The sequence below is a fragment of the Mustela nivalis genome (assembly GCF_964662115.1).
Source record: "Mustela nivalis genome assembly, contig: HAP1_SCAFFOLD_888, whole genome shotgun sequence".
Classification (NCBI taxonomy): Eukaryota; Metazoa; Chordata; class Mammalia; order Carnivora; family Mustelidae; genus Mustela; species Mustela nivalis.
Window position 1 is genome coordinate 261,788 of NW_028135776.1, and position 22,225 is coordinate 284,012.

Here is a 22,225-nt window from a genome sequence, read left to right on the forward strand (position 1 = left end):
ACGCAGATGCTGCTCAGTTTTCTGCATTCTCTACACTATATTCTAGACACTTCATCTTGGCCAAACCCTAGGAAGGATGACAAGCAGATGCCTCGACCACAGGGATGGGCAGGAGACGCAGTCAGGCAGATTCACCTCAGGTCCTTTCCTGAAGAGTTATCAGATGGGGAAATCAGCAAGACATGTAGATAAAATCAATCCTAAGATTCATAGAAAATGGCAACTTACACTTCATTTTTTTTTAATGTAGCCTCCATGCCCAGCATGGAGTCCAGTACGGGGCTTGAACTCATGACCCTGAGATCAAGACCCAAGCCAAAATCAAGAGTGGGAGGCTTAACTGACTGAGCCACCCAGGTACCCGTGGCACCTTACTCTTTTGAATGGATGTGAGACCAAGGCCCATAGAGACACGGGGATTCACACTGGTCATAGCTGGGGAGGGCAGAGCTTTTTTCTGGAACCTTGGCTCCTTACTCCCTTAGTGCAAGACCCTTTGGGAAAAGAAGGCAGTTTGACCAGTGCTTTCTGTATTCTAGATGCCTCATGCATTTTCTCAGTCAGTTCCTACCACAGAGGAACCCTTACCCCATAATGTGGATGAACAAACAGACCCAGAGAGCAGGGAGCATCTGCCCAGTGCCCATGGTAGCAAGCGGGGAGGTAGGCAACAAACACCACGTATCATGCCCTTTTTGCTTTTTATTATTTATTTATTTATTTATTTATATTAGGGAGAGAAGCAGAGGGAGAAGGAGAGAAAGAACCTCGAGCAGACTCCATGCTGAGCACAGAGCTCAATGCGGGGCTCCATCTCACAACCCTGAGATCATGACCTGAGCAGAAATCAAGTCAGACGCGTAACTGACTGAGCCACGCAGACGCCCCTGCTCTTTAACTGAACCATTTTCAAAGTCTTTCAGAATCTCTTTGTGAGAAAGGTGGAGAAACATGAGGAGTTTGACAATGTGAAAGGCGGATTCAGTTTTGGTTGACAAAAAGACGAGGACGGCGTGTTCGGTCATGTGCCGAGAGGCTCCTGCGTCTTTAAATGTGCTTCTCAGTGATGTAGAGAAGACGTGGACACATGGTTATGAAGTGTCTTAGCTGAAGAAACAGCTGACAGGACCAAGACAGCGATCCAGACACCAGACCGCCCTGGGAAGCAGGATGACCCGTCGAAATCATGGGGTGAAGCCAAAAAGGAAAGGCCTTCAAGTCCTCCCCTGAGGGCCCAGCAATTTCAGAAGCTTGGCACAGGGGAGACCTGACTGTCACCTCAGTGGACCTCATCCCTTTGTTGCTGATTCCCCTGCTGTGGGCTCTCGGAGGGTAGACACCCTGGCACGAAGGCAGGGACCTCACCTGCACCCCGACCAGCTGACGCCTGGCACGGACTCCACATTCAACTCGTATTTGCCAAGAGAATGATCTTGTGCATGCTAACAACCCGCAAGTGATTTTACACCATGTTATGAGAGGCACAAAAAGCAGAGATCTGACGATAGCAGAGCTGGCGTGGGAATCCAGGCAGGAACGGCCTGACCTGGAGGCAGGTGGCCAGGAGGGACAGTGGAGTGAGGGGCTCCGATTTTAGTGCAGTGAAGTGAGGTCCCATTAAACTTGGGATGATAGAGTAGAATGGACCCTCTAAACTACTTTTCACATGGTCACAACTGTGAGAGAAACCCTAAGTTAGAAGTGGTTCTTGTCAGGCCTGCCATCACCATGTCCCAGATGGTGGGGGTGGACAGGGTTGGAGAGCCGGGCCTGGCCCAAGGGATCCCAGCCCAGCCCACCTGTCATGGCCCAAAGCCAGGGTCACTGGGGTGAGGCCACCTTGGGACTGCTGACCTTTGGTGAACTTGGTTAAATGGCACTCTCCTACTCACCCAGCATGTAGCTTATCTGGGGTCATGAAGATCTGACCTCCAAGGATATAAGAAGAGTCAGGGACCCAGAAACCTCGGACCCCAGACAGCTGCCTGCAGGGAATCTTCTCACGGCACAGGCAGGAGGGAGACAGATGTCAACTCTACTGTTCAGGCTGGGGAGGGAAGCCAGGACATCCTTGGGGCGTGCTGGGGGACTTTGGAGATGGCTTAACACAGGGGTTTTTGGGGACAGACATTGGGGGTGGGTAGATCTGCCCTCTCTCCCCAGCCCATGGAATGTATTGGGAATAGACTGCACCCACCGGAACTGAGGCCTGAATGTCCCTAAGATATTTTATCATGACCTGGATGTTCTACAAATTGTCAGCCACAAGAGTCTGGAGGCCCATCAGGCCATAAACAAGGCCTTGCCCTTGGCAAACAGTTCTCTTTCCATTGCAGTGAACCTGCCCCAAGGAAGGAACAGCTTTATGGGAGGCAGGAATGAGTTCCTCAGAGAAGACTTGGCATGTGACCAGAGACAAGGCCATCTGTATCTGCAGACGGGACTTCAAGTCCCCAGATAGTGGCAGTGACAGGGAGGGCAGGGGAGAGTGGAACCCAGGGCTCAGGGGTAGACCTCTAGCTAGGCAGGAAGGGCCCGGTGACCATGCAGCCTGTCTGGACAGGCTTGGGGAAAGTCCAAGCCCCACAGGGGCCCCAAGTCAGCACCTGGCACCGATCAGTGCTGGTCCCCAGGGGAAGGTGGTACCATCATGTGAAGAAAACAGAGACAAGCACACTCAAATATAAAATTAAAATAAAGTAAAAATAAAACTTACTAAGCTAACTAACTGAAAGATGTATCCTGACTCTCAGGAGGTCAGTGGACTAGATGTGTGTTAATGTTCTTCTGCCAACCCCCGAAATGAATGACCCTGAAGATCATTGACAATGATCCATGCTCAGCCCTTTGCCTTAGGACCAGCCTCTTCCAGGTATCCTCCCCACCCCCACCCCTACCCCCAAGTTTGCCAAGTGGGTCCTGACACTTCATGTCTTGTGGAATGGTGACATCTGCTGGCCGTCGCTGTCACTAGAAGCAAGTTCTCTGAAATTAAAAGGGGGTTGTGGGGGACAGCACTTGGGTATGAGCCTTGACATGCCATGACCTCTACGTGGGGGTGGGGGTGGGGGCTGGCATTTTGTTATGAACACACACGGGTGCGCGCATGCACACACACACACACACACACACACACACACACACACACACACGTCCTCTCCACATTAGAGAGCAGAAAGGCCCAGTGAGGGCTGATACACTTGGAAGAGGTTATTGAAAAAGGATATGAACCTCCTCCCAGCAGAACCGAGACCCAGCCTCATTGGTCCAGAATGACCGCTCAGTGAGTTGATAGAGCATTCCGTGATCTCTTTAGAGCTAGACCAATCCACATGCTTCATGCTTTCACTGCTTCCTGCAGAATCAGATGCATTTTTGTCATTCCTCTTGTTCCCTGGTCCCTGGGCCAGCACAGGGCAGGAATGCCTGCCAAGCTGGCAGAGGAGTCCAGCTTTATTTTACTTTATTTATTTATTTTTAAAATATTTTATTTATTTATTTGACAGAGATCACAAGTAGGCAGAGAGGCAGGCAGAGAAAGAGGGGGAAGCAGGCTCCCTGCTGAGCAGAGAGCTCGATGCGGGGCTCCATCCCAGGACCCTGAGATCATGACCTGAGCCAAAATCAGAGGCCCATCCCACGGAGCCAGCCAGGCGCCCCAGGAGTCCAGCTTTTAAAGCAAAATTAATAAATGTATTCAACAAATACTTGCGGAGTGCCTCTACTTCTAGGCGCCATATGCTGCCCGTAAAGCTAGGAACAGGAGGGTGATGTGAATGGTGTGCACGTTGCGGCTGGGAGAGACTCGCAGAACATAAGTAGACAAAGGCACTTCCTGATGTTGGGAGGGAGAGTCAATATTTTGTGATAATATTATCATGGCAAGGACTCCCTTAGATTGGCAGTATTTGGGCGCAGCCTGGAATGATCCGAGGAGCCAGGCAGGAAGAGGAAGACTATTCCCAGGAAAGCCAGCAGGTGCACAGACCTGGGTGAGATGCTGAGGGGGGGCCACCTGCAATGTGTCTGCTCTGGGGCGCAAAGAGGGCGCAGGAGATGACTTGCAAGCAGAAGCTACTTGTACAGGTATCATCCTGAAAGGGAATTTTTTTAAAGCTTTCCTTTTTTTTTTGTTTTTAAGATTTTATTTACTTGAGAGAGAAAGAGAGCACAAGCAGAGGAAGGGGCAGAAGCAGGCTCCCCACTGAAGGGGAGCCCTACACAGCACTCGATCCCAGGACCCTGGGATCATGACCTGAGCTGAAGGCAGATGATTAACCGACTGAGCCACCCAGGTGCCCCAGTGATTTTTTTTTTAATAAAAAAGAAATGGGCACGTCCCCACAATATAGAATATATTCATATATATGGATATGGATATGAATATGTATATATATATCCATCCATTCTATGGATTTACATTGGTCAAGGAGAATTTCCCCTTCAGAAAAGAAACCTTTGCCCAAGATGAAAAATTCATCAAGACAGGAATCCAGGGGCACCTGGGTGGCTCAGTGGGTTAAAGCCTCTGTCTTTGGCTCAGGTCATGATCCCAGGGTCCTGGGATTGAGCCCCGAATTGGGGTCTCTGCTCGGCAGGGAGACTGCTCCCCCCCCACCGCCTGCTTCTCTGCCTACTTGTGATCTCTGTCTGTAAAATAAATAAATAAAATCTAAAAAAACAAAAAAAGACAGGAATCCAGATAGTTTTTCAGTCGAAATGGCTTATGATGGGGAAAGAAAAATTCATATAGAGTTCGGTTTTGAAAGCAGGGGCAGATTCTTTAAAGAAGGGGACATGGACTGTCTGCGCTAGGACAAAGTCAAGGCCTGTGTGAGCATTTCGCCACCAAGTGGTGCTGTAGCCTCACAAAAGTGGAGCACGAGTCCCAAGCCCTTGGAAATACAGCCTGGACCCCAAGTGTTTCCTCTCTCCAGAGGGAAGGAGAGCTGCAGAAACGTGTCCATCTCAAATATTACCACAGGCTTGCTTTTGATTTTTTTTTTTCACAGCACAGCAAGTCTTGATTATCTCCCTTTCATATCATTTTGTGTCCTGAGGTTCCCTCCGAGCCAACACGTGTTCCCTCAGCCAGTGTGTCCCCAAGACAGGAAGTGCGTGGGAAAATGGGAAGTTTAATGAAATCAGCCCTTCTAGTCCCTGATGAAAGCCTTGCAGGAGTGTGCTTGTTAGGAGGTAGGAGTTAAAGAGGTATGAGGTTTGGATCAGCTACCCATGTGAAAATAAGGACAAACCAGGTTTCCACCATAGCATGGGTGCATTTCCACCTCTCATTCCTAAAGCTGCCTTGAAACCTTTGATTCACGTGTGTCTTTTCCCTATTAACTTCTTTTTAAAAAAAGATTTTATTTATTCATTTGACACACAGAGGGAGGTCACAAGTAGACAGAGAAGCAGGCAGAGAGGGAGGGGGAAGCAGGCTCCCTGCTGAGCAGAGAACCCCATGCAGGGCTCCATCCCAGGACTCTGACACCATGACCCGAGCCCAAGGCAGAGGCTCAACCCACTGAGCCACCCAGGCGCCCCCTTATTTACTTCTTAATGATGGAAACAGTCTTGTTTATTTTTGCATCCCCAGGTATTGATTACAGATATCCACCTAGTTAATAAATCTTTTGAATTCATTAGGTTTACTAGTTAGAAAATCACATTTTTTGAATTGAGGAAAATGCACATAATGCAAAGGTTACTACCCTAAGCCTCCTTGAACTCACCTTCTGGTGACCTCATGTATATTTTCTCATTGTTGGACCCCCATGGCTACCACCCATGCACGGAGCTCTTTGCATCTTGCAAAACTGCACGGAGCTCTTTGCATCTTGCAAAACTGAAACTCTGTCTCCATTAAACAACAATTCTCTATTCCCCTGCTCCCAGCCCCCCAGGAAACCACATCCAGCTTTCCTGCTGGATGAATTTGACCACTCCCAGTACCTCATATATGTGGAATCATACCATCTTTGCTTTTTTGTGACTGGCTTGCTTCAATTTCTTCATGTCTCAAGGCTCATCGATGCTATAGTTTCAATAATCATCACCTTTCATATCACATAGTTTTTCAACAAAAAAGAGTAAACGAGGAGGGCACCTGAGTGTCTCGGGGGTTAAACCTTTGACTTTTTTTTTTTTAAGTTCCTTTTCAGTGTAACAGAATCCATTGTTTATGCACCACACCCAGTGCTCCATGCAATAGTGCCCTCCACAGTACTCACCCCCCCCTCCCACCTCCCCTTCAAAACCCTCAGATTGTTTTTCAGAGTCCACAGTCTCTCATGGTTCATCTCCTCCTCCAATTTCCCTCAACCCCCTTCTCCTCTCCATCTCCCCATGTCCTCCATGTTATTTCAAATAAGCAAAACCATCTGATAATTGACTCTCTCTGCTTGCCTTATTTCACTCAGCATAATCTCTTCCAGTCCCGTCCATGTTGACAGAAAAGTTGGGTGTTCATCCTTTCTGATGGAGGCATAATACTCCATAGTGTATATGGACCACATCTTCCTTATCCATTCGTCCATTGATGGGCATCTGGGTTCTTTCCACGGTTTGGCGACCGTGGCCATTGCTGCTATGAACATTGGGGTACAGATGGCCCTTCTTTTCACTACATCTGTATCTTTGGGGTAAATACCAGTGGTGCAATTGCAGGGTCATAGGGAAGCTCTATTTTTAATTTCTTAAGGAATTTCCACACTGCTCTCCAAAGTGGCTGCACCAACTTGCATTCCCACCAACAGTGTAAGAGGGTTCCCCTTTCTCCACATCGTCTCCAACACACGTTGCTTCTTGTCTTGCTAATTTTGGCCATTCTAACTGGTGTAAGGTGATATCTCAATTAAACCACCAACTCTTGATTTCAGCTCAGGTCAGGATCTCAGGGTCTTGGGATCCAGCCCTGCATCGGGCTCCACCCTCAGCACAGAGCCTGTTTGACGATTTTCTCTCTCATCTGCCCCTCCCACTGGCTCATGCTCTCCCTCTCTCTCTCTGAAAATCAATAAATAAATCTCTCTTTTTTTCTTTTTATATTTTTTTTAAGATTTTGTTTATTTATTTGACAGACAGAGATCACAAGCAGGCAGAGAGGCAGGCAGAGAGAGAAGGGGTAAGCAGGCTCTTGGCTGAGCAGAGAGCCCAGTGCGAGGCTCGATCCCAGAGTCCTGGGATCACGACCCAAGCTGAAGGCAGAGGCCTCAACCCACTGAGCCACCCAGGGGCCCCATCTTTTTTTTTCTTTTTAAAGAGCAAACATCTATTGAATGTTCCAGGGTGTTAAGCAATTTTTAATTTTAATTTAAAATTTAAACTTAAGATTTTAAATTTTAATCATATTAAGTGATTTTGCCTCCACCTGCTGACTTGAGCCTCCAAACAGCCCCACGTGGTAAGGGCTATCAGGATCCATGATCTCAGATGAGAAAACAGGAGGCCAAGGTTGTATCACCAGCACGCGGTAGAGACAGGATTTGGCCGCGGGCAGCTTCCCCCAGATCTCATGCTCGAGTCAGCATTACCCTGCCGTATGGCTTTACTCTCTCTTAAAAGACTTGTGTTTTTGGAGGAGAACATAACTGAATTGAAATCTATACTTTAGCAAGGACCATAGAAATTAAGAAAGGTAACCAACCAACTCAGGTCACCTAAAATATACTTAAGGGATATGTCCGCGGGAAGTTGAAGAAGATAATCAGAATGCAGTTAGAAGAGGCATAACCTTGGGTGTGGCTAAAATGGGGAGGAAGAGGAAGGGTCCAGAAAGGCAGCTTTGTATTTAATCAGTATAAATAAAGAAGAATTTTTGATTAGTTTGAGGAGAATGGAAAATAACCTAGAAGACCACGGCTGAGAGCTACTACAAAGAAGGGATAGGAAAATAGATCATATATCCAAAGTCCCTTCCAACTATGAGAGTCAGCAGTTTGATGCAAGCCTGGAAGAATGTATGCTTTAGACCTCGGTGCCTGGAAGGATCCAGAACGTCCCGGAGATAGGAAAATTATAAGGAAGGACTGATTTGGAAAAGCAAGACAAATCTGGTTTGGGGCAAATGTGGCTTTTTGTATGGCAGAAAGGGAGTTTTTGTTTCTTGAAGTATTGTAGGAGGTCCTCCGGAGGTGAATGCTGAAGAAAGTATAAGAAAAAGATGGACGAGAAGAGCCTTTTAGGAGGGAGGTTCTGCCTGAACAGGACCAAGCCTGGAACAGCCTCCCTTCCTGGGGTGGAAACGCCTTTGGGTGGCAGCCTGCTGTCAGCCTACAGAGGCTTGCGCTGGTTCCAGGAGAGGCTACCCGAGCCGCAGGGACAGGACGTCGGCCCAGTTGTGGGTGGCTCTCGGGTGGCAGAGGGCCTAGGACACCAGTCATCTTAAGCCATGAAAGGGCTGGAGCAGAGTGACACAAAGCAACTCAGCCTACAGGAAACAGTCCATGGGCGGGTTTCGGACTGATCATCAGTGGGGCGAGGCTGGAAACAGGGGGTTGCCAGAAGAATTATTGCACTGCTCCCCTGCCCTGAAGGGCCCCCCTTCCTGGCCCCTCTGCCTCCTCCCTGGCAAACCCCAGTTCACCCTTAAGACTCAGGTGAGGCTCTTCTCCCTGGAGAAGCCGCAGCCCAGCTCCCAGGTCACCCCCACCCCCACCCCACCCCAGCCTAACCCACAGACCTCCATTGACTGCAGCTGGAACGCAGGGCTGTGTTGTATCCACGTTGTAACGCTGGGGCTGCGGGGCATCCGCAGGCTGTATGCGCTGAGCGGGTGTGAGTAAGGAAGAGGCGAGGGGCTGGAGAATGAAGGAACGGGGACAGGCTGTGGGGACAGCCCTTGTAGAGAGACTTAAGGATGCGCGAGAACGCAGAAGGTCTTCCCTTCCCCTCTCTGACCGCCCTCAGAAGCAACCTGAGGGTTTTGAAGGGGCGGGCGAGGGGTGGGAGGTTGGGTGAGCCTGGTGGTGCGTATTAAGGAGGGCGCGTATTGCATGGAGCACAGGGTGTGGTGCAAAAACAATGAATACTGTTACGCTGAAAAGAAATTTAAAATAAATAAATAAATAAATAAAAAGAAGTTCATCACAGCCCTCCTTGGGTCGGATGGTGCCCGGTGACAGGGAGACTGCAGGGGCAAGGGACCAGAATGTGCAACCCGGCCATGGTCTCTGGCAGCTGGAGGGGCGTGTCGCTCAGCAGGACCCAGAGCCAGGGCTGGTCCAGGAGGAAACTGGCAATTCTGCACAGATCCGTGCCACCTGCCAGGCCCACGGGCCAGGAGACTTTCCTGTCTCTGGACCGGTACTTTTCCTCATGAGACAAACATGAATCACTCTGTATAGCTCGTTTCGTCTGTGCTTCATCACCTACCCACGCGTCACTTTCACATGTGTATCACTGCTTGTCGCCCGCCTCAACACTTTTGGTGACACCGATGTCTCCATGTACCAGTACCTGCGCTTTGTCCGAGGGACACTCTTGCAGCCCTGGGAATCGAGCAAACTTCTGAAACTCTTCCTTCTCTGGAAAGAAGCAGAGCACCATAAAGAAGAAAACTCCAGGACTGGATGTGGCCTGTTTCCCCAGTGACTTGGCTATGAAGCTCCCCCTGCTCTGGAGAAGGGTGGAGGGATCAGCGCCATCCCAGCTCTGCTAATCGTTGGCTGTGTCGCTTTGGACAAGGTACTTAACCTCTCTGAGCTGCGGCATTGTCATCGGTCAGTCTAAGGTAATCCTAACCCCCCTCACCCCACTCCCCAACCCAGGGACAGTGTCCTGAAAACCCTTAACAGAACACTTGACAGCATTCCGGAAGGGAGCTGTTCTTCCCTCCCGTGCGAACCTTCCTTGCTAGCTCCTGCCTCTGAGTGTTCTCTCCACGGCGGGGATGAGGCTGTTTTGTATGCGGCCAACCAACGACTGAACAGAATGGTGTATCTCTTTCAACCCAGAACATAACCTCTTATGGAACACAGTGAGGTTTTAAGCAGACGTGCAAAGTGGTTTCTCTCTGACTGTTATCAAACATGAATCTGGGGTTTGGGAATCTCTGGCAGTGGCTTTCCTCCATTGACCCCAGCATTTGACGAGGGCCCAGAAGACCTGTCCGTGACCTTGTCCTTGAAAGGCTGGAGTCATGCTCCCCAAATCCATGTTTTTCCGTGAGAGTTGTCTCGTTCACCCCTGCACCTCCTGAACATCACTGACCTTATTCGCTTTTTTGAGCCGAACAATATGAATACAAGACCGGGGTGTTAACCAGCCAAGGCGACGCCTGAGGCTGAGCCCATCCACAGCCCACTACAGGCTCGGGAGCATCACAAACACGCAAAACCTAAGGACTCTGAGCAAATATTTATTAAATCCAGTACACTGAAGGCACAGGCCTTGACTGCAGCTCTCTGGAAAAGTAATCATGATTTCCCCAGCTGGTAAGTCAGCTTGTTTATCTTCCGCATATTTTTTAACGAAGATCTGTTATGATTTCCCTTTACAGTGGTTAAGGCTCAGCACGCCAATTAGTTTGGATTTACTCCACTTGACATCATCTCCTAAATTGGGTTTTTGCCTCTTTGTGCCCTGATAACTCATCCAAACACCCATTTTATGGCTTCTGTTGGTAATACCTGAAGCCCGGATGCTTATTACTGAAATCGTTCCTTCGCTTCCCCATTTCTGTGCAAGGGAAAAGCTGGCACAAATCTCCTTTGGTGTGTGAGATGGATGCCCTATTTTGCCTTGCTAAGTCTTATGTTAAGCTCCCCCCCAACAGCAACCCTTGGCATTTCCAAGGAATAGTCTATGGGGGTCTTCCCTCTCCATCAGGGACCCTCATGTGCTCATGATCAGCACCCCAGCTATGGCCTGGTGTTGGCCAACTCCTGCCCTCTATCATGGCCTACTTCAGTGGAATGGGAACATGAGGCCCCTGATCCTTGCCCCAGAGCCTTGGGGATGCACAAAACTGAAGCCACAGAAGAAACCCAAAGATCCAATGGTGATGAGCACACAGGTGCCCCTTCCTGTGGCTGCTGAAGTTGCTGGCCCCATGGAGTCTGTCGAGACCATCCTCTGAATTGTAAGGAGCACTTCCTTCTGTTCCCATTGGTTATTTCATTGTACCATCTTCTACTGAGGCTACGTTCAGGGGGGCAGGAAGATGTCAGGTGATAGATCTCAGTAGTTCTAGGACACACTCCTCCTCTCCCGACCCTGACCCATTCATTCACTTATCCAACAGCTACATCTCCAGTCCCAACTACTTAGCAGGCATTGGGGTCTGCCCCAGGGATACAATGGTGAACAAAATCAGGGCAGCCCTTGGCCTTATGGAGCTCACAGGCTGCTGGGGGACAGTGGACAGCCAGTGTGGTAAATGCTCTGATAGGAAACATAGGGTGCTCTGTCTTAGGTACTAGGCACCGTGAGGTCAAGGAAGGCTTCCCAGAGAAAGCCTATTCAAAGCTTGGATAGCAGCTCTCTCACCTCTGGGAGGCCCTCTTCAAGAGACCCCCACCAACAGACTCTTTGCAGGGCACTTCATGGGTCCTGCAGGCAAGTCGAACAGCCCTCTGTCCTGGGGAAGCCCTAGGTGAGCTCGACCCAGACACTCAAATGCGGGTGCAAAGAGCCCAGCACAGTGCCTGGCCCAGAGCAAGTCAGTGAAAGAGAAAAGGGAACTTGTTTTTTCTTACTTACAGGCTTTTAGCCAATGATATGGGGCTTGTCTGATAGTGGGTAGTCATTTGAAACAGTCCTAAGATGGGCTTAGGGGAAGTGGGGGTGCAAAGGTAGAGAGAATTCACATGACAGGGGACCCAAGGACACACTTCCCTGTGGCCACCGGGGTTCCCCTAAATGATTTCTTCCCATGGTAATTTCGTGCAGTTTCTTTTTGCTGATAGAACAGCAGTAACTTGCATTTTCTGTAGCAAGAAGTTTTTCTTTCTTTTCCTCTTATTCCTCAGGTTTGTCTCTTTATGGTTTCCTGTGTTCCGACATCCTCTCCTTTCTTCACTTGAAAGTAAAGCAAATTAAACCGGATGAAAATCCTCTGTAAAGAGACATCTTCATCCACCAGCAGCTTGGCAGCCAAGGGAAATTTGCATCTCTTCAATTCCTTGTAATTATTCATTTCCTTTCTCTTTCCCCTCTTGAACAGAATGGCAGCAGCACAGCATGCACAGTTTTTCCCTAGATAAGAACTTGAAAGGGTGAAACTGAGGGCAATGACTCAGCTCTCTTTTCCAGACTCCTCAGTGTCCCTGAATTTTTGCCCTAGAGTTCCTGAGGAGGAGGGCCACTCCAGCCCCAAGCAAAGACTAGCAACGGATGCATTAAGTAATATTCCTCTGAAAATGTATTGTCATGCCATTAAGGGTTTTCTGTTTAATATTTATTACCCACTTATAGTGCATTTGGTGTTAAGTGAAGCCATAAAAAGTTCAAAATCAATTATAATAACAATAACGGCTCCTATTTGCAGTTTATGGTTTAAGGTTTGGTTTCCCCTGCATTTACAGGTTGTGCAGTTAAGTGGCTGGCTCAAACAGCCCAGCCAGGGTTCAAACCTGCTTCGAGAGAAGGCAGCTCCAACCTGCCATCTAATGGAAGTCACAGACTTCCACCACCCAACCCTCCTTGCTATTGCCATGGTGACATGAAGATCCACCTCCTTTTTAAAATGCCAATCACCATCTCCAGTTCAGCCCCATCCCAAGTGACAGACTTGTAGACATAGTAGCTTCCTGGGCTTTGCTCTATGACGTTACTACGTCACATCAAACTCAACCCTTCTGAGGCTAAATGAGAACCTTCTGCACTAAAACCTATGCCTCCTACCAGCTTCCCAAGCTACAGGGCTGGGAGTTCTGTCACCTCTCCCCGATTGCTCAGGGAAGGAAGGAGCTGGAGCAATGGTCCTTTCTCTGGGCATTAACCACCCTCCAGTGAATCCACCCCAAACACTGTAGTATGTAATGAAAAGAACCTGTAAAGGTTAAACTCTACCCAACTCCTGTCTCACTGAGGTCCATTTGTTCATGACCTGAGAAGAGAACTAGCCTAGGGTAAAAACCGACTAGATTCTGTTGTACGGTGATACTTGTTGCCTTCAAGCACAACAGAGTTGGAAGACGGGGTGACTGATCATACTTTGGAAAGGAAGACAGGAAGTAAATGGGTGGAACAGAACTTCTAAGAGAAGGCCAGCAAGGGCTACGTGTGTTGTGTCCTGCAAAAATTCCTATTGGCTGCCTGCCTGAAGGTCAGAGTCATTCCAGGAGAAGCATTGTTCGTCTTCGTGACAACCACGACCATGGTGAGCCTCAAGAGCTGTGCCGCTCCAGAACTGTGGACTGCGGCTGGCACAGATTGACGTGACTGGGGTGAATCCCTTTCTCACCAACATGCAGGAGGATGGTGGTGCAAATGGTGAGAGGCAGAAGACAGATGAAGAAGGGCGGAGACCAGAAGCTGGTCTGGAGAATTCCAAAAAGGCAGAGGCTGGCCCCTGAGAAATCTGTCAGCAGGGGCATTCCTGTGTGGTCCAAAGGTCCTCCCCTGCTGCCCCCCTGCACTATTGTGCAGTCCATTCCAGACTGTGCCACCGTAACCCCCAGCCCAATCCCAGGCTTTGATGCAGAGCCAGATGCCTTCCATCCTCCCTGGGTCTATGGTTGATGGACATTGTAACTCTTCCGTCCTCACCTGCAGACCTGTGGGGGCAGCCGGTTATCTGCCAGAGATGGTTTTTTAGATATTCTCATGTGCAGCAATAAGCCTGAAACTGGGAGTTCAAGGAACTTGTAAGAGGGATACATACTTTCATCTACCCACCCTGGATTTTAGCTTTACCCTCCCCAACAGGGAGCTCAGCAGGAGTGCAGAATCAAAAGCTACATATGTAACACTAGGGGAAGCTGCCCCCAGGGCCTGAGCAGTGAGGAAGATTGCAAAGCCAGCTCCCTTCTGACACTCAGAAATTTCCCTACAAGAGGGATTTGCTTTGATTTGCTCAAGGAGAACAGCACCATGGGACTGAGGCATATCTGAATTCTTGGAGGGTTGCTGCCTAAGCAACTTAAGAAGCCCAGGGAGTCAGGGGGAGGGGATAGACCAGCGCTTAGCACCCACTCCACCCTGCTGCCATGGTGCCCCCCAGGACAGCAGAGGCTGGAGCGTGACAGACTCCTTGCAGCCGAGGTTGTGAATGTGGGTCCAGTTGGGTCAGACCGTTTGCAGAGGGAGAGGAGGCAGGCAGCTCTCCGGGTGCCCGGCATGCCTGGCCTCAAGCAGGGCCATGAGAGGCTGGGCTTTCCTGCCCCAGTGTGAGCAGAGGTGGCCGCAGCTGCAGCGTCTGGTCATGGGCCTCGGAGCGTCCAGAGAGACAGGGCGCTGGCGTTGTGATTCAAGAACGAGCCAAGGGGCGGCTTTCTGATGGGATCTAGACCCACAACTTGAAGCTAGACACTGTCGGCTCTCTGGAAGACCAGTCCTGGGCTGTGACCAGATTCATAATCCACAGCCTTCAAGGTGCCCCGGAGCTCATATCCTTCATGGCAGCCCTTTATGAAGAAAGTCATTCCAGAGGGTCTGTCCTCTGCAAGTCACCCCTGACCATGCAGGATCAGAAAACCACAAAGCTCATGGGTGCACGGCATTGCCAAGAAGAAATTTTAGGGGGCAAAGAATAACGTACGCTGGCCTGTGTGTGTGTATAGTTTAGAAGATCTCCTGTTACGCCACAAATATACAAGCATTCAAAAAACCTTTTTTTTAAAGATAGTCATTAGACTGTGGCTAACACAGGCAGCACCATGTCCAAGAGATCAGAACTAGCATCCCCGCTTGGAGCAGACAGAACTCATGTGCCTTCAGCCGTGAGACTTCAAGGACCTCCTGTCACGTACACTGTCTCCAAGGGAGGGTGTATAACCTCGATCTAATCATGAAGAAACACCAAACAAACCCAAAATGAGGGAAGCGATGATGAGGAATTGCATTTTCTTCTTCTTCTTCTTCTTCTTTTTTTTTTTTTTTTAGATTTTATTTATTCATTGGAGAGAGACAGGGAAAGAGCATGAGCAGTGGGGGAGAGGTGGAGGCAGAGGGAGAAGCAGACTCCATGCTGAGCTGGGAGTCTGACACTGGGCTTGACCCCAGGACCCTGGGATCAGGACCTGTGCCGAATGGAGATGCTTACCCATTTGAGTCACCCAGGTGCCCTGAGGAATTGACTTCTTTAAAAATGTTGCTGTCGTAAAAGGTAAAGGCTGAAGAGACATTCTAGATTAAAGGAAGCTAAAGAGACACAACAGCTAAATATGAAATCTGTCCCTCAGCTGGAGTCTGTCTGGGAGTGCAAGAAGTGCCACACAGCCCATTATTTAATCAGCGGACAAAATTTGGGGAATGAACAGTAGATTAAGTTAAAAGTATGAATCAACATCAACACACAAAGTTGATGGTTTTATGTCAAAGAAAATCCTTGTTCTTAGAAAACACACATGGAAGTATCTAGGAGCCAAGTTCCCCGATGTATATCACTTACTCCCAAGTGGTTCAGCAAAAAATTGAGAGAAAGCAATAGAAGGGGGCTGGGAGACAAAGAAAAGAGACAGTAGAACAGGTGGGTTAAATGTTAACAGGTGAATCTACATAGGTTTATAAAATGTTCTTTGTTCTGTTCTTTTTTTCCCGAGATTTTATTTATTTATTTGACAGAGAGAGAGATCACAAGTAGGCAGGCAGGGAGGAAGCAGGCGCCCCACTGAGCAGAGAACCCAATGCGGGGCTTGACCCCGGACCCTAGGATGACCACCTGAGCTAAAGGCAGGGACTTGAACCCACTGAGCCACCCAGATGCCCCTTTTTGTTCTATTTTTATGTTTGCAATTTTTCTGTAAATTCAACATTACATCCAAATAAAAAGTTAAAACAAGTGCCATTTCTTTACCTCCATGGTTTAGGTTTTGCCAATATTAGGATGCCTGCCTCCTCTGGGTCAGGCTGTCTCCAATTCTCTGGGTTGCAATGAGACAGAGGAGCTAAGGTCACTTCAAGGCAGAACCGGGAACCAGGGGCTCCTCCCCCTTTCTGTCCCATCAGTGCCTTGCTGAGTTTCCAGGCTTATTTATGCTGCTCCTGCCCTCTGGCCGAAGGGGGGACACTATCCTGGATCCCACAGCAGGTGCACTGGATGGAGCCTTTGCATTAGATGGAACTCAGCAGAGCTGCTGCCCCTTGGGTCCAGTCTGGGTCTATGGTGGGTTGAGCTCGTGTTTCCATCCATTTCTTTAACATTGCCAGGCCTTTGGTACTCCTTATGATCCTCTATTACCATTTTAAGGACTGATTGACAAACCTCCTCCTAATTGTAAAGAAACATAAAACACAGAGAGGCAGATTGTTGATTTTTGGACTGCAAAAGACTTTGACCCCCAGATTTATATCATGGTCTGGACAGTGGAGAGACTTTCCAGAAACACCTGAGGAAACTGATCCAAAACCAGGTGCTAAAAGTAGGTTTGAGGTAGTAGAGTGTGAGGTTCATGGAACACAGAAGTAAGTGAGGTAGGACTAGACAAAGAGTTGGTTTTCCCACAGGTGGGAAGAGCCTAGGTAGGCTGAGCACCCAACAGTGGAGGCCCAGGCCCAGTGGTCACCCCCAACGAAGCCAGCTGGAAGTGGTAAGACTAAGCCACATGTCTAGGGTGGGAAAAGGCAAATCGTTAGCTCAGCGCATCTGGGAACCCTGTAACAGAGCCCCAATCCCTGCTACAGGGCTGGGTCCCAATGTCAGGGCAGAGGGGCCACCAAAAGACCTTGTGCTGAGACCGGAGTTCACCAGGACTTTTCAAGCTGCAAAGAATGGAACCCCACCATGACCTGGGAAGCCCATGGATTCTAGGCTATCCATGGAAGCCAAGAGCAGAGATGATGAGGAGCCCAAGAAGTAAAACTGGAGGTGGAATCATGTGGAAGTGGGACTGTCAACCCTCTGGTCCTTGTCTCAGCTTCCCTCTGTGATTTGCTTCATCTGTCTCTCTCAGATCCACCTTCTCTGTCTCTCAGACCCCAGAACTGCAAATAAAAGTGGCCAATGACTTCCACACCAGTTTGGCCGCCTGGAGAAAGAGAGATGGATTCTTCTGTCAGGCACAGTTGTAGGCTCCTATGCGAGGGGATGGCTCAGATTTTGCAGTTTGCCCTTTCATGGGCTAATTGACTCTAGAAGGAAGCCTGAATGCATTGTGGGTGGATGGTTGGATGGATGGATGGATGGATGGATAGAGTCGGGGTGTGGCATTTCCTAAGAAGACTAGAAAGACCGCCCAACAGAATGCCATCCAGAAAGGGGTCTGCCGAGGCAGGCTGCAGAATTAGGGGACTTTAATACATGTCTCCACTTAAATGCTGCTTCTTTGAGGCTATTTTGACAAAACCTGAGACTGGTTGTCCCTGGTCATATGATTAATGAAGGTTCTGATTAACAACCAAAGCCTCTCACCCACAAGACAGCTGTGAGGCACAGGAACGAGGATTAGTGCTGACCTCTAAGACCAGGACTTCTCCCCAACATCCCTGCACTCGCCATTTAACACGTTAGGAATGTGCTTCCGGTGGGCAAATTTTGCTGGGCTGTGAGGTGTTGGAAAGGATACAGTGAACTGGGGAAGAGGAGAGAGGAGAGCGGCCTGGGCACGGCAATCTGCTCAGACAAGGCCCCTTCCCCACCAGAGCCCATCTGAGAGAAGACTCCAAAGAGGCTGGAGGTATGCCTGTGGAGAGGCATACCCAGGTATCAGGGGGCTTGACTCCTGTGACCAGCTTTGTGCCCAGACGGCATGTCTACATTAGAGGGGGCAAACTCCTTAGCCCTGATCGGTAGCCATCCGTCCGTCCGTCCATGCAGCCATCCGACCATCCATCCATCCATCCACCCACCCATCCATTCACCATCTAACCAACAATTTTAATTTATTTATACATCAAGCTCTGTGCTATAGGGACTATTCTGGGATGGAGTCAGCAGAGACAGGCACATAAGCCCTAATATGATCACTACTTTAAGTATGAGTAAAGCGCCAGGGAGAAGAGAGAGGCTCTCGGGTCACCTGGGTGAACTGGGCTCAGCCTCATGGAGGAGGAGTTTCGAGCTGAGTTGTGAAAGATGATCCCACAGGGTGTGCGACGGCAGAGCGAACACTGAACAGGGGGCATCAGGATGCTCAGGTTTTTGTCCTGAGTCTGTGAGCATGCCGCCTGGCAGGGGTGGGGAGGGGCTAAGTCGAGGCAAGAGATGTGCCCAATGGGCTAAATATAAGGAGAAATCACCATCAGAGTCATGCAAGTGTAGGCTGAAAGGCCCCTTAAGTCATGTGGCCTAGACCCTCTCTTCCCCACCCCTGCTCCCAGCCCTCCCAAACTCCCCCTCCAGCTTTGGGTTCTTAGTAAGTCACTTCACCAGCTAAGCTCCATTTCTTTATCCACAGGGCCTTGGACTAGACAGTGGTGGAAGGACAGCTCCCTCTTAAAGATCCCATGGTCAGTCCAGCCCACAGCGGCATGTGAGCAGGCAGACAATGCCGGGGAGTCCCCGCTAGAGTCCCAACGAGCAGACAGAGCTCTCCTCAAGCCTTGAGCCAGACCCCAGGGCCTGGAATAAGTATTAGCTTTTCCTCTTTCCTCCCTGCCTCTCCTGGGTCCTGGTAGCTCCCATGCCTCTCCCCTCCACTTAGCATGGGAAACGGAAGTCATCGCATCCCGTGCACAGTGGAGGGATTAGATTTCCAATAAGGTTTATGTGGGAAATGAGCTTCTTATACACTAGGCTGAGCAGTTCCACATTATAGCTGAAGGGAAAAGAGCCTGAAATATCATTAACCTCTGTGACTGGATAAAGGAAGCTGAGCCACGAGAGGAGGGCCTTCCAGGGACTCAGTCTGCAAAATTACCAGCATGTGGGGAAATTTCTGGCCCCTTCTGTCCAGTAAGAAGAGGAAGTAGTTCCTCGGAGCAATGTATAGGGGTTGGACATCTTTTTTTTTTTTTTTAAGATTTTATTTATTGATTTGGCAGAGAGAGACACAGTGAGAGAGGGAACACAAGCAGGGGGAGTGGGAGGGGGAGAAGCAGGCTTCCCGCCAAGCAGGGAGCCCGAAGCAGGGCTCAATCTCAGAATCCTGGGATCTCGACCGGAGTCGAAGGCAGACACTAGACCGAGCCACCCAGGCGCCCCGGGCTTGGACATCTTGTCACGGCTCCGCTGAGCTACTAGCCTTCTATCTGACTGATACTGAACAATCCATTTGGATGTTCCCTCAAGCGCCCCAAATTCAACTTGCCCTAAACAAGATACGTCATCCCCTACAACCCATTCCCTGTCCACCCTCACCGCCACTGGATCATCTTGTCTCCCAAGTGGAAATTACAGAGTGACGAGATGTTGCAGACAATTACCTTGAGTTGGTTCGGCACAACGCCCATTGCTGAAGCCCGGAGGCCTACCCCCTGGCCATTTCACAACGCCCCCGCCTCTCCATCTTTTCCTCCAGTGGCCTGGTTCTGGCTGTCATGCCCTCTTGCCCGGATCTTGCCTCCTTACTCATCCCCTTCTTCAGCCAGCTGTGTCCAAGACAACTAGAGTCACCACTACCGAGATTAGAAGAGAGAACTCTGCCCTGTCCTTAGAGTGGTCCATACGGCCCTCACAGGACTTCTCCTCCCTCTCCCTGAGAAGGAACCACGGTTCTGACTATTAGTAGGCTTTTGTATTTCTAGACACATCTCAGAATCAGATTCTAGGGTTCCAGAGAACAAATCTGGTTGGGGTTTTTACATCGAGATGTTTATTGACTTTCTAGATTAATCAGGGGAAGATTGACATCTTTGAAACCTTGAATCTCTAATCCACACCTGTTCTAACATGGCTGTCCCTCAGGTACTTGTTTCATGCTTCTCAATAAAGACTATAGAAATCTTGTCAACATTTAGTATATTATTTTCCCTAAATTTTGAGTATTCTATGCCATCCTCGGTTACCATTCTATCAAAATGTCATTGTTTTCATATTGATCTTGGATCTGGAAACCTTTAATTTATGGGTGTTCTGTAGAAATAAGCTGCCCCCAGTTCCATCACGCCTGTCCCACTTTTCCCCCACTGTGGAACCATTGGTACATGGCGTCTTAGGCCTCCTTGGCTGCCAGGGCCCCAGAGCCTTTTCGTGGCTGGGGTTGAAAATGTTTGATGGACGTCAATTTAGTTTTTGATGGACCTGTTGGTGGGATGAAACCTGGGCACTCCCTGCAAGCCAACACGAAGCCTGAGCCCCTGACCAGTAAGGCAGCGCACAGCCCACGGCAGCCCCTCCCCTAGTGCTCAGAGCTCCCCTTTCTCACTGAGTCCCACTCGCTGGTGTTTCTCTCTCTTCCTGCAGGGAGAGCCTCTAATGTCCTCTCTCTGAGGATCTATCTTGTGTGCCTGGTTAGCTCCATCTTCTGGCAGACAAGACAGGAGTTACTGACGACAACCTCTATCAGAGTGTCAGATCAAGGGGACTCCCCCTTACCCGACTTTGTGGGAGAGGAGGGGTGTCAGCAGGAAGCCCGGCCCCCTCTCTCACACAAGCTTAACTTGAGGGATACCAAGGTTGGAATTGGCAGGGTCAGGGGGTCACAGCCAGAGGATCCTGAGGGTGTGGATGAGCTCTGTCCAGTGCCAAAGGCCCTGGTTGAGGCTCCGTCCATCCTGCAGCTTCCATGAACAGCCGACGTGCATTGTAAAGGCCTCTCTTGCTCACACAGTTCATGTGGCTCTTGCTGTTGCCACTAAAACTCCATCTGCATGAACACTTGTCTGTCACCCACTGACCGGCACTGTCCTTGGAGGTTCGTCCCTGAGAGGATGGGGTTCAGCCAGGAAGGACAGGGAGCAAGCCGAGAGGAGTGGCTTGGCCTGTGCACCTCTGCTGGCCTGGAGCAGGGTCTGGTTGCTCCAGTGAGAGTCTGGGTGATTGAGCCCGGGGGGGTTGGAGTGGCTGGAGCGTGTCACCAGACAGGGCATGGGTGAGGTGTGTTCCAGGACACGGGGCAGGGGAGCATCTGGGAGAGGACATATGAGGGCGCTGTGGGCAGCCTCCCCAATGCTCTATGGTCACTCCCAGGGCCCCGACGTCATCACTGCTGGCTTGTCCTCCTCATGATTTCAGGTCTCATCTATAGAGTCCTGGATCCCTTCTTTCCAAAGCAATGCTTCTCCCTAATGCAGACAGCATAAAGGAGCCAGCAGCCAGTCCCCTAAAAATGTGGGTAAAGCGTGTTCCAGTGTTGGTGTTTACAGGAATCATTCCTAAAGAAACAAACATTTATGGCACAGACATGCTTATCGCTTACATTATGAGAGTCAAATAACTGGAAATGAATTCGTTGTTCAACAGAGGGGTTTCCTGAATGCTGTCACTGAGAATGCCCAAGGGGACAGAGCAACAGTGTCTGCCCACTGATGGGACTAAAGGTAGAACCTTCCCTGCCCCATTCTGTCACATACATGTGTGCACGTGCGCACACACACAAACACACACACACACACACACACACACACTACACTTAGAAGGAAAGGCAGGGAAGAAGGATGCCATGTGTGATGGGGGATTATTCCTTGGTAGAAGGAACGTGCCTTCTTTTTTTCATCTTTAAATCATTATTGACTAAATAGACATAGTCTGGATAAAGCCTAAAGAACTCTTTTATGACCTAACTTGTTAGCAAGAAAGGAGAATATTTAAGATATGATTTTAATATTTGATAAGATGCCCATCAGAATAGTTGAAACGCAGACTACCCAGGAAATTGAAAGCATGTAAAGGTGTCTCATGGACCCACACATTTCTCTCATGGTTTCTGCTTTTCAAGGCATGCTTCTAAATGGGAAACCTAGCTCAGAATGAAAATAGTTCATTTGGGGGCTTCCCGTGATCTTTGTTCTTTCAGGAACATTCCTATGTAATAAAATGTTATTTGTATAACAAAGTTTGAAAAGAGGGGAATCACGCTTATGTTCTGCAGACACACTCAGAAGGCCATATTGTAGGATTCCAGGCAGAGGAAAATCCAAGTTGAGGTGAAGTGGCCGAGACAGAGAGCAGAGCAGCGGTTGCAGGGACTGGGCGAGGGACAGAGCAGTGAGCGATGAGGAGCGCGGGTGTCTCTGTGACGGA

General features: G+C 49.4%; 1 protein-coding gene across 2 annotated transcripts in view; it reads right to left on the reverse strand.

The window, feature by feature from the left end:
• LOC309857554 (ral guanine nucleotide dissociation stimulator-like) overlaps window positions 1-22,225 on the reverse strand; it is a 265,178-nt gene that overhangs the window by 237,458 nt on the left and 5,495 nt on the right. The gene's annotated exons all lie outside the window — the stretch shown is intronic.